Below are 14,339 nucleotides of genomic sequence, written 5' to 3'. Positions count from 1 at the left end.
TCGTATATACTGCTTGAAATTTGAAGTTGTCTTTTTAATATTATTTTATTAAAAGCAATCATAACTGAAAACTAAGACGAATGTATTAATTGACCAACGGAAAAATCTCCACCTAGCGTTACATTGATATGGAATAGATTTGAAAATTTAAAAGTTAGGTTACGTCTCCAATATCAATTTCAGAAGAAAATGAGACTTTCTAAGAAAATCTTGAAGCGAAAATTAACATTAGGTATTTTGTTTATACTGCTTGAAATTTGAAGTTGTCTTTTTAATATTTTTTTAATTAAAAGCAATAATAACTGAAATTAAAGACGAATGTATTAACCGACAAGCGGAAAAACCTCCAACTAGCGTTACATTGATACTGCATAGATTTAAATATTTAAAAGTTACGTTACGTCTCTAATATCAATTTCAAGAGTAAATTAAAACTTTCTTAGAAAATCTTGAAACGACAAACAACATCAGGTGTTTTGTATATACTGCTTGATATAGAAGTTGTCTTTTTAATATGTTTTAACTAAAAGCAATCAAAAATGAAAACTAAGACGAATGTATTAATTGACCAGCGGAAAAATCTCTAATATCAATTTTAAAAGAAAAATGAGACATAATTAGGATATCTTGAAGCGAAAATCAAAATCGGGTTTTTCGTTTACATTGCTTGAAATTTGAAGTTGTCTTTTTAATATTTTTTATTAATAGCAATCAAAAATGAAAACTAAGACGAATGTATTAATCGACCAGCGGAAAATTCTCCACCCAGCGCTACATTAATACTGCATAGATTTAAAAATTTAAAGGTCAGGTTACGTCTCTAATATCAATTTAGGAAGAAAAAGAGACTTTCTTAGGTAACCTTGAAGCGAATATCTTCATCAGGTGTTTCGTTTATACTGTCAAAAAAAAGTCATAGAAGAAAATTATGACGAATTTATTATCGGACTACCGGAAACTTCTCCACACAGCGTTACATTGATACTGCATAGATTTTAAAAATTAGGTTACGTCTCTCAAATCAATTTAGGAAGAAAAATGAAACATTCTTAGGAAATCTTGAAGCGAAAATCAAAATAAGGTGTTTCGTTTATACTGCTTGAAATTTGAAGTTGTCTTTTTAATATTTTTTTATTAAAAGCAATCAAAAGTGAAAACTAAGACGAATGTTTTAAACGACCAGTGATAAAATCTCCACCAAGAATAATCTTGATACTGCATAGATTTAAAAATTTGAAAGTTGGGATACGTCTCTAATATCAATTTTAGAAGAAAAATGAGACATTCTTAGGAAATCTTGAAGCGAAAATCAACATCAAGTGTTTCGTATATGCTGTATGAGGTTAAATTTTTTATTGAAATAATTTTGGAGTAAAAAAGTCATAAAATAAATTATGACGAATTTATTATCGGACTAGCGGAAACTTCTCCACACAGCGTTACATTGATACGGCACAGATTTAAAAATTTAAAAGTTAGATTACGTCTCTTATATCAATTTTAGAAGAAAAGTGAGACATTCATAGGAATTCTTGAAGCTCAAAAACACATCAGGTGTTTCGTATATACTGCTTGAAATTTGAAGTTGTCTTTTTAATATTTGTTTATTAAAAGCATTCAAAAATGGAAATTAAGACAAATCTATTAATCGACCTGCGGAAAAATCTCCACCTGGCGTTACATTGGTACGGCATAGATTTAAAAATTTAAAAGTTAGGTTACGTCTCTAATATCAATTTCAAGAGTAAACTGAGCCTTTTTTAGAAAATCTTGAAGCGCAAAACAACATCAGTTTTTTCGTATATACTGCACGAAATTTGAAGTTGTCTCTTTAATATTTTTTATTAAAAGCAATCAAAACTGAAAACTAAGACGAATGTATTAATCGACCAGCGGAAAAATCTCCACCTAGCGTTACATTGATACGGCATAGATTTACAAATATAAAAGTTAGGTTACGTCTCTAATATCAATTTCAGAAAAAAAAGACTTTCTTAGAAAATTTTGAAGCGAAAATCAACATTAGGTGTTTCGTTTATACTGCTTAAAATATGCAGTTGTCTTTTAAATATTTTTAATTAAAAGCAATCAAATCTGAAAACTAAGACGAATGTATTAATCGACCAGCGGAAAAATCTCCACCTAGCGTTACAATGATACGGCATAGATTTAAAAATTTAAAAGTTAGGTTACGTTTTTAATATCAATTTCAGAAAAAATTGAGACTTTCTTAGAAAATTTTGAAGCGAAAATCAACATCAGGTGTTTCGTTTATACTGCTTGAAATATGAAGTTGTCTTTTTAATATTTTTAATTAAAAGCAATCAAATCTGAAAACTAAGACGAATGTATTAATCGACCAGCGAAAAAATCTCCACCTAGCGTTACATTAATACGGCATAGATTTAAAAAATTAAAAGTTAGGTTACGACACTAATATCAATTTTAGAAGAAAAATGAGACATAATTAGGAAATCTTGAAGCGAAAATCAAAATCAGGTGTTTCGTTTATATTGCTTGAAATTTGAAGTAGACTTTTTAATATTTATTTATTAAAAGCAATAAAAACTGAAATTTAAGACGAGTGTATTAACCGACCAGCGGAAAAATCTCCACCTCGCGTTACATTGATACGGCGTAGATTAAAAAATTTAAAAGTTAGATTACGTCTCTGATATCAATTTTAGAAAAAAATTAAACATAATTAGGAAATCTTGAAGCGACAATCAACATCAGATGTTTCGCTTAAACTGTATGAGGTGAGATTTTTAATTTAAATAATTTTGGAGTAAAAAAGTCATAAAAGAAAATTATGACGAATTTATTATCGGACTAACGGAAACTTCTCCACACAGCGTTACATTGATACTGCATAGATTTTAAAAATTAGGTTACGTCTCTCAGATCAATTTAGGAAGAAAAATGAAACATTCTTAGGAAATCTTGAAGCGAAAATCAAAATAAGGTGTTTCGTTTATACTGCTTGAAATTTGAAGTTGTCTTTTTAATATTTTTTTTATTAATAGCAATCAAAAATCGAAATTAGGACGAATGTATTAATCGACCAGCGGAAAAATCTCAACCAAGCGTTACATTAATACGGCATAGATTTAAAAATTTAAAAGTTAGGTTACGTCACTAATATCAATTATAGAAGAAAAATGAGACATAATTAGGAAATCTTGAAGCGAAAATCAAAATCAGGTGTTTCGTTTATATTGCTTGAAATTTGAAGTAGACTTTTTAATATTTATTTATTAAAAGCAATAAAAACTGAAATTTAAGACGAGTGTATTAACCGACCAGCGGAAAAATCTCCACCTCGCGTTACATTGATACGGCGTAGATTAAAAAATTTAAAAGTTAGATTACGTCTCTGATATCAATTTTAGAAAAAAAATTAAACATAATTAGGAAATCTTGAAGCGAAAATCAACATCAGGTGTTTCGCTTATACTGCTTGAAATTTGAAGTGGTCTTTTTAATATTTTTTATTAATAGCAATCAAAAACTGAAAACTAAGACGAATGTTTTAATCGACCAGCGGAAAAATCTGCACTTAGCGTTACATTGATACGGCATAGATTTAAAAATTCAAAAGTTAGTTTACGTCTCTCATATAATTGATATAGGATGAAGAGAAATTTATAGAGGTCAAGGTATATTTAATATTATTAAAAATTATTTTGTTTATTATAATTTTTATCAAATAAATAATTTTAAAATTTATTTATTTAGTTTTATTTTATGAATATTAATTACATATTTAATATTTTTAATTTAATTAATTTAAATAGCTTATAAAAAGAGCGTAATATTGAAGATATTAAGGAGATTATTAAATCTTTAAATATTTATTAAAAAAAAATTATTTTTACAATGAAAATGTAATGTTTTAATAATAAACTATATAAATAGAAATATTAATGATTACTAACCACTATAGTTTAAGTTAGTAGCTTAATTTTTATATTTCATAATTTAATTGGAATTTTTTATTCAATAATATCATTAACAGTGATATACCTCTATTTTGGTTTCAATTAATTATTTAAATAAGGAGTTATTAACTCCTTCTTTTAAGTCGAAATTAAATGCAATATTTGCTTCTTATTTAAGATAAATTAAAAATTAATATTTTTTGAATGCAAATCAAATGTTTTCTATAAACTATAATCCTAATTTGTTCAATTGAGTATATTTTGATTTCATTCATGATAAAGCCCAATTAATAATATAATTAAAAAAAATCTAATTTTTATTATTGTAGAAAAATTTACTAAGTTAAAACAATTAATTAAAGGGAAAATTAATGCAATTTCAATATCAAAAATTAAAAAAATTATAGTAATTAAAAAAAAGTGAAGAGAAAATGGTATTCGTGCAGAAGATTTGGGGTCAAATCCACATTCAAATGGAGAATTTTTTTCTCGATCTACAAATGATTTTTTTGATAAAAATTAAGGATAAAAATATTAAAATATTAGAAATTAATATAATTATAATAGTTAATGTTAATAATAAATTAATTATTTATATTAAATTAAATTAAACTTTTTGATTGGAAGTCAAATATACTAAATATATTATATAAATAAATTAGTTTCCTCATCAATAAATCGAAATATAAAGGAATAATCATACTACATCAACAAAATGTCAATATCATGCTGCTGCTTCAAATCCAAAATGATGATTATTGGAAAAATGGAAATTTAAATGACGGATAAGACAAATAAAAAGGAAAATTGTCCCAATAATTACATGAAGTCCATGAAATCCTGTTGCTACAAAAAAAGTAGATCAATAAATTCTATCTGCAATAGAAAAAGAAGCTTCAAAATATTCATATGCTTGTAAAATAGAAAAATAAATTCCTAATATAATAGTGATAAATAAACCTTGAGTTATTTGGGAAAAATTATTTTGTATAATTGCATGGTGAGCTCAGGTAACTGTAATTCCTGAGGTAATTAAAATAATTGTATTTAATAATGGAATTTGAAAGGGGTTAAATGGGATAATTCTAAAGGGAGGTCATATTGCCCCAATTTCAATATTAGGTGAAAGACTATTATGAAAAAAAGCTCAAAAAAATGAGATAAAGAAAAATACTTCAGAGATAATAAAAAGAATTATTCCTCATCGTAAACCTTTTGATACAAATAAAGTATGTTTACCTTGGAAAGTACCTTCTCGACAAATATCTCGTCATCATTGATATATTGTTAATAAAATAATCATGTAGCCTAAAATTATTAAATTTATGTTAAAATTGTGAAATCATTTAATTATTCCTGTAACTAAAGTTATTACTCCAATAGATCCTGTTAAAGGTCAGGGACTAAAATCTACTAAGTGGTAAGGGTGATTATTATGTATTGTTATTAATTAGTTTCACTAGAATATAATGTTCTAAGAATAGAAATTACATAGGATTGAATAATTGCAACTGCTGATTCAAGAATTAACAGTAAAATTTCAATAAAAATTTAAAAAATTAGTATATAAGAAGGTATATTAATTCCAGTATTTCTCAATAAGGTAAGAAGAAGATGGCCTGCAATTATATTAGCAGTTAGTCGAACTGCTAATGATCCTGGTCGAATAACATTACTAATTGTTCCAATTAATACTATAAAAGGTATAAGAATACTAGGAGTTCCTTGAGGAATTATATGAATAAATATATGTTGGTAATTATTAATTCAACCATATAATATAAATCTTAATCATAGTGAAAGGGAAATAGTTAAATGACTTGTTCTAGAAAAAATATAAGGAAATAGTCCTAAAAAATTATTGAATAAAATAAAAGAAAATAATGAAATAAAAATAAAAGTTGACCCATTAAATCTATTAGGGCCTAATAAAGTTTTAAATTCATTATGTAATTTATTGAGAATTAAGTTTCAAAAAACAAATTTACGATTGGAAATAAATCAAAATGTATATGGAATAATAATTAAACCAATAAGGGTTCTAATTCAATTTAATTGTAGATTAAATAATTTAGTTGAAGGATCGAAAATTGAAAATTTTTTTAACGTTTTTATTTTGATTATTATTAAAATTATTTTTATTTAAGAAAATATAATAATTTATAATATTAAATAAAATAGAAATAGTAATAAAAAAAAGAAAGATAAAATTCAATTAATGGGTATTATTTGAGGAATAAAAGAATATTACTTTAGTAATAATATAAATTTGACATATTTATGTTATAAATTTAACTAATTCTTTCATTAGAAATAATTGCTAATTTACTAAAAAGTGGTTTAAGAGACCAATACTTGCTTTCAGTCATCTAATGAAGAATAATTATTAATTCAATTAATAAAATTTTTAATAGAAATTCTTTCAATTACAATAGGTATAAATCTGTGATTTGACCCACAAATTTCAGAACATTGACCATAAAAAATTCCTGGGCGATTAATATAAAGATTTCCTTGATTGAGTCGACCAGGATTAGCATCAATTTTAACTCCTAGAGAAGGAATAGTTCATGAATGAATTACATCTGTTGCTGTTATTATAATACGAATTTGGTTATTTATAGGTAAAACAATACGATTATCAACATCTAATAAACGGAAATTTTTTATTTCTGAATTATTATATTGAATTATATAAGAATCAAATTCAATATTGTTAAAGTCAGAATATTCATAGCTTCAATATCATTGATGGCCAATAGATTTTAGAGTGATTAATGGATTATTAAGTTCATCTAATAAATATAAAAGACGAAGAGAAGGTAAAGCTACAAAAATTAGGGTAATAGCTGGAATAATTGTTCAATTTAATTCAATTATTTGACCTTCTAGTAAAAATCGATTAATATAATTATTGAAAAATAAGTTAATCATTAAATATCTAACTAAAATAGTAATTATAATTAAAATAACTAAGGTATGATCATGAAAAAAAATAATTTGTTCTATTAGGGGAGATGCTCCATTTTGGAGATTAAAATTAGATCAGGTTGCCATTTCTAAAAAAAGGATAATCCTTTATAAATGGGGTTTAAATCCATTACATATAATCTGCCATATTAGAAATTTCTTAAAATAGGAAGTTCATTATAAGAATGTTCTGCTGGGGGTAAATTTTGTAGTCAGTTCATAATAGAAGATGATATATTAAGGGAGAATAAAATTATTCGTTTATTAATTATTGATTCTCAAATAATTAATATTATTATTATTATAGATAATAAAGAAATATAAGAACCAAAAGAGGAAATGATATTTCAAGAAATGAAACTGTCAGGATAATCAGAATATCGACGAGGTATTCCTGCTAATCCTAAAAAATGTTGGGGAAAAAAGGTTAAATTTACTCCAATAAATATTGTAAAAAATTGAATTTTTAAAAGAAAAGGATTAAGGGAAAGGCTGGAAAATAAAGGATATCAGTGAATAAATCCTCCTATAATTGCAAATACAGCTCCTATAGATAAAACATAATGAAAATGAGCTACTACATAATAAGTATCATGAAGAGAAACATCAATAGATGAATTAGCTAAAATTACACCAGTTAATCCTCCAACAGTAAAAAGAAAAATAAATCCTAAACTTCATAAAATAGAAGGACTGTAATTAATTTGTGTTCCATGTAAAGTGGCAAGTCAACTGAAAATTTTAATTCCTGTAGGTACAGCAATAATTATTGTGGCTGAGGTAAAATAAGCTCGAGTATCAATATCTATTCCTACTGTAAATATATGATGAGCTCAAACAATAAATCCTAAAAGGCCAATTGCTATTATAGCATAAATTATTCCTAAACAACTAAAAGTTTCCTTTTTACCTCTTTCTTGAGAAATAATATGAGAGATTATTCCAAATCCAAGTAAAATTAAAATATAAACTTCAGGATGGCCAAAAAATCAAAATAAATGTTGATATAAGGTAGGATCTCCTCCTCCAGCAGGATCAAAGAAAGAAGTATTAAGATTACGATCTGTAAGAAGTATAGTAAAAGCTCCAGCTAAAACAGGAAGAGATAGAAGTAATAATAAAGCTGTAATACCTACTGCTCATACAAATAAAGGTATTTGATCGAAAGATATATTATTAACTCGTATATTAATAATCGTTGTAATAAAATTAATTGCCCCTAGAATAGAAGAAATTCCTGCTAAGTGTAAGAAAAAAATAGCTAGATCAACTAATCTGCCTCTATGTGCAATATTAGAAGAAAGAGGGGGGTAAACTGTTCATCCTGTACCTGCTCCATTTTCAACAATTCTTCTAGAAATTAATAAAGTTAAAGAAGGAGGTAAAAGTCAAAATCTTATATTATTTATTCGAGGGAAAGCTATATCAGGAGCTCCTAATATTAAAGGGACTAATCAATTACCAAATCCTCCGATTATAATTGGTATAACTATAAAAAAAATTATAATAAAAGCATGAGCTGTAACAATAGTTATAAATTTGATCATCTCCAATTAAAGAGCCAGGATTTCCTAATTCAATTCGAATTAATAAACTTAGGGAAGTGCCTAAAATTCCAGCTCAAATTCCAAAAATAAAATATAATGTACCAATATCTTTATGATTAGTAGAATATAGTCATTTTCGCTAATAAAATGGCTGAAGTATAAGCGATAAATTGTAAATTTATTTATGACAAATAATCTCTTTTATTAATTAGGTCTTATAGTCAATAATGATGTAAAATTGCAAATTTTAAGGAGTAATTTTTTTTTACTAAGGCTTAAAGAATTTCTTTTTTTATAATTTTGAAGATTATTAGTTTATATAACTTAAAACCTTATATAAAAAAAAAAGTTCTTAAGATTATTCCTAGTAAAGAAATTATACTTAATAAATTAATAATAAATAATGAGTTAATTTTAGAAAAAAATTTAAATCATTTTATTTTTAGATAATTAAATATTAATGATGAATAAACAATTCGAATATAATAAAATAATAAAATTAAACTTATTATGATAAAAATAAAAGTAATAAAAAAAAGTTGACTATTTAATAAAAAATTAATAATAATTCATTTAGGAAAAAATCCTAAAAATGGCGGTAATCCTCCTAATGATAAAAAATTAATTAAAAAAGAAATTTTAATTAAAGAATTTATATTAATTATAAATAATTGATTAATAAAATAAAAATTTAAAAAATTAAATAAAAAGCATATAATTCTAATTAAAAATGAATAAAAAATTAAATAAAATATTTATAAGTTTTCTCTAATTATTAAAGCTGCTAATATTCATCCTAAATTATTAATTGAGGAAAAAGATATAAGTTTTCGTAAAGATGTTTGGTTAAATCCTCCTAAAGCACCAATAATAGCATTAAGAATTATAATTATAATTAAAAAGTTATAATTTATATAATAAGACAATAAAATTATGGGGGAAATTTTTTGTCAAGTTATAATAATAAAACAATTAAATCATGATAATCCTTCAATAATATTGGGAAATCAAAAATGGAAAGGGGCTGATCCTATTTTTATTAATATAGAAGAATTAATTATAATAGATAAAAAATAATTAATTTCAAATCTTTTAATTATAATTATTTTAATTAAAATTGAAAATAAAAAATTAATAGAAGCAATTGCTTGAGTAAGGAAATATTTTAAAGCTGCTTCAGAAGATAAAAGATTTTTAGAATTAGAAATAAGGGGAATAAATCTAAGTAAATTAATTTCTAATCCAAGTCAAGAATTAGAAGAAATGGAAATTAAAGTTCTAACAAATAGAATAAAATAAAAAAATATTTTATTTGAATTAATATTTAGAAAAATTTATAATAGGGGGATTATAAAGAACTAAAAATTCAATTTATTAATATTTATATTTTAGTGTAAGAAGCACAATAATTTTTGATATTATTAGATATAGTTTGATTCAATAAATAATATAATAAAGGAAGAATTCTACATTATTTATCCTATCAGAATAATCCTTTTTTTGAGGCACTTTATTTTTTTAAAAAAAGGAATTACCTTTATATTTGAGGTATGAACCCAAAAGCTTAAATTTAGCTTATTTTTAATTTATTAATTTTTATATTTATAAAAAATTAATGAGCAATGGTTAATAAATTATATTAAATAAGAAAAACAAATTAAATTTATTTATAAATTTTATTTATATGCGTGTATATTAAATATATAATTAATTATTAATTTAAATGTTATAATAAATATTTAAATATATTAATAAATTAATAATATAAATAAGAAATTGTATTTTATAAATAATATAATATTAATTTTATATTATTTACTTAATATAAATTGTTTATTTTATAAAATTAATTATTTAATTAATATAGAAAAAAAAAGAAAAGAATAATAAATAAAATTTAATAATTTCTAATAAATATTTTAATATAAAAAAAACTATGTGTCAAAATTAAATATATAAATAAATTTTTTATGGTTCAAATATTTTAATTTAAATTTGTTTTACATATAAATTTTAGTGTTAATTTTTAATTATTTTAATAATTTTAAAATTAAAATATAGTAGTAATTAAAATTAAAAATTTAAGAAATTAAGATTTAGTATTATTTAATAATTATTAACAAATTTTGTGCCAGCAGTTGCGGTTATACAAAAAATAATTTATATTTTATCAGTATATAATTAATATTATTTTAAAGAAAATAGATAATTAATTGTTAAGTGAAATTTTAATAAATTAAAATTTTCATTATAAAATATGAATTATTAAATTTTTTCAAAAACTAGGATTAGATACCCTATTATTAAAAATTAAATTTAAAATACTAAAATAGTATATAATTATTTATAAAAACTTAAATAATTTGGCGGTATTTTAGTTCATTTAGAGGAATCTGTTTATTAATTGATAATCCACGAATAAATTTACTTAATTATTTAATTTTGTATATCGTTGTTAAAAAAATATTTTTTTATGAAAATAATATTTTAAAATTTAAATAAAAAATTAATTCAGATCAAGATGCAGATTATAATTAAGAATATAATGGATTACAATAAGAAATAATTAAGTGGATAATATTTTTTAAAAAATATTGGAAGGTGGATTTAAATGTAATTTTGTTTAGTTTAATAAAATGATTTTAAATTAAAATATGTACATATTGCCCGCCGCTTTCATTTATAAATTGAAATAAGTCGTAACAAAGTAGAGGTACTGGAAAGTGTTTCTAGAAAGAACAAATTAGAGCTTGAAAAAGTATTTCATTTACATTGAAAAGATATTATATTAATAATTAATTTGAGGGGGAAAAATTAATAAATAAAAAAATAATATTTTTTTTTTTTAATATAGATATTTAATGGGGGTTAAAGTATTTATAAAGAAAAAATTAAAAATTTTATAGTGAATTAGTATTGTAAAATAAATTTTAAATATTTGAAAATTAATCAAAATAAAAGTAAATTTAATTTATTGTATCTTGTGTATCAGAGTTTATTAATAAAAATTTTTATGAAAAAAATATCTCGAATTTAAAAGAGTTAATTAATTATAAAAGTTAATGTTGAATAATTATTTTTAATAATTAATTAGAAATGAAATGTTAATCGTTTTAAATATAACTAGTTTTTTTAGAAAAAAATTAATTTAAAATATTTTATTATATAATTTTTATTAATTAAATTTTTATTAAAAAATATTCAATATTTTAAGGGATAAGCTTTAAAATAAAATGTTATAATATAAATTAAACTTATAATTTAAAATTTTAGAATTTATATTGTTAATAAATTCAAATTTTTTATTAATAATTTAATTTATTTTAAAATTAAATATTTAATTTTTTATAAAAAATAATTTATAATTAAATAAAAATTAATTATAATGATAAAATTAGTATATTTAAATATAGATAATAAATTTATATTTATGAAAAATTAAGTAAAGGAATTAGGCAAAAATTTATATTCACTTGTTTATCAAAAACATGTCTTTTTGAAAATAATATAAAGTCTAATCTGCCCACTGATAAATTATTAAAGGGCTGCAGTATTTTGACTGTACAAAGGTAGCATAATCAATAGTCTCTTAATTGGTGACTTGTATGAAAGATTGGATGAGATATAAGCTGTCTCTACTTAATTTATAAAATTTAATTTTTTAGTTAAAAAGCTAAAATAATTTTACAAGACGAGAAGACCCTGTAGAGTTTTATAATTTAATTAATTAATTATTAATATATAAATTTTAAAATTAGAATTAATTAAATTATTTTATTGGGGTGATAGAAAAATTAAATAAAGTTTTTTTAAAATTTAACATTGATTTATGATTTAATGATCCATTAATAATGATTATAAGAAAAAATTACCTTAGGGATAACAGCGTAATTTTTTTTTTAATTCTTATAAGAAAAAAAGTTTGCGACCTCGATGTTGGATTAAGATAAAATTTAAATGCAAAAGTTTAAAATTTTTGATCTGTTCGATCATTAAAATCTTACATGATCTGAGTTCAAATCGGTGTGAGCCAGGTTGGTTTCTATCTTTAGAAAATTATAATATTTTAGTACGAAAGGATCAAATATTAAAAATATTTTTTATAAAATGAATGTTATTAATAAATTAATAACTATTTTGGCAGAAAAAATGTAAAGATTTTAGAAGTCATGAATATATAATTATTTATATATATAGTAAATGATGATAAAAGATATAATATTATTTATTATTGGGATATTAATTATAATTATTGGTGTTTTAGTAGGAGTTGCTTTTTTAACTTTATTAGAACGTAAAGTTTTAGGCTATATTCAAATTCGAAAAGGACCTAATAAAGTTGGTTTTATGGGAATTTTACAGCCTTTTTCTGATGCTATTAAATTATTTACTAAGGAGCATACTTTCCCTAATTATTCTAATTATATATCTTATTATTTTTCTCCTGTTATTAGATTTATTATTTCTTTGATATTATGAATATTAATTCCTTATTATTTTAATATAATTAGATTTAATTGAGGAATTTTATTTTTTTTATGTTGTACTAGTTTAGGAGTTTATACTGTTATAGTTGCTGGATGATCTTCTAATTCTAATTATGCTTTATTGGGGGGTTTACGAGCGGTTGCTCAAACTATTTCTTATGAAGTTAGATTAGCTTTAATTATATTATCAAGAATAATTTTAATTATAGATTTTAATTTAATATCATTTTTTTTATCAGGAAATAATTTGATTTTTATTTTTAATCATTCCTTTAAGATTATGTTGAATATCATCAAGATTAGCTAAAACTAATCGAACTCCTTTTGATTTTGCTGAAGGAGAAAGAGAATTAGTATCTGGATTTAATATTGAATATAGAAGAGGGGGATTTGCTTTAATTTTTTTAGCGGAATATTCTAGAATTTTATTTATAAGATTATTATTTATTTTAATATATATAGGGGGTTATAGACTTAGATTACTTTTTATTTAAAATTAGTTTTTATTTCTTTTTTATTTATTTGAGTGCGAGGAACTTTACCTTGATATCGTTATGATAAATTAATATATTTATCTTGAAAAGGTTATTTACCTATTTCGTTAAATTTTTTATTATTTTTTATTGAGGTAAAATTTTTTTTAAATTAAATAATATTTTTAGTATAAATTAATATAATAAGTATTCTTTCTTAAGTTTTCAAAACAAATGCTTATACAAGCTCATTAATTTAAATATTAATTAAAAATTAAGTTATCTCAAAATTTGTTAATAATAGGATTAATAATAAAATAAGAAAAGTATATAATAGTTAATAATTGGCCAGTAATAATGTAAGGGTCTTCAACTGGGCGTGCCCCAATTCAAGTTAATAAAAAAATAGTAATAATTATAATTCAGAAAATAATTTGATTAATAGGATAGAATTGAATTCCTTGTATTTTTTTATTAAATGTAAATGCTAAGATAATTAAAATTAAAATAGATATGACTAAAGCAATTACTCCTCCTAATTTATAAGGGATAGATCGTAAAATTGCATAAGCGAATAAGAAATATCATTCAGGTTGAATATGGATAGGAGTTACTAATGGATTAGCAGGAATAAAATTATCTGGATCTCCTAATAAATAAGGATTAGTTAAAGTTAAAAGAGTTAATAATAAAATTAAAGTAATGAATCCAATTAAATCCTTAAATGTAAAAAATGGGTGAAAAGGAATTTTATCTAAATTACTATTAATTCCTAATGGATTATTAGATCCTGTTTGATGTAAGAATAAAAGGTGAATTATTGTTAATATAAGAATAATAAAAGGAAATAAAAAATGGAAAGAATAAGATCGAGTTAAAGTAGCATTATCTACTGCAAATCCTCCTCAAATTCAATTTACT

The 14,339-nt window shown here is 22.3% G+C and overlaps 2 pseudogenes; one reads left to right on the top strand and one right to left on the bottom strand.

The window, feature by feature from the left end:
• The window catches only part of LOC137927508 (NADH-ubiquinone oxidoreductase chain 1-like), a 216,078-nt pseudogene extending 202,514 nt beyond the window's left edge, over positions 1-13,564 (top strand).
• LOC137927520 (ATP synthase subunit a-like) lies at positions 5,388-6,032 on the bottom strand (annotated as a pseudogene).
• Positions 13,565-14,339: the final 775 nt, after the last annotated feature.

This window comes from Battus philenor, unplaced genomic scaffold (assembly GCF_028537555.1).
Source record: "Battus philenor isolate CCGP_79_NKW_IND1 unplaced genomic scaffold, ilBatPhil1.0.hap1 SCAF_31, whole genome shotgun sequence".
Taxonomy (NCBI): domain Eukaryota; kingdom Metazoa; phylum Arthropoda; class Insecta; order Lepidoptera; family Papilionidae; genus Battus; species Battus philenor.
This window is presented reverse-complemented; position numbering and strand designations above follow the sequence as displayed.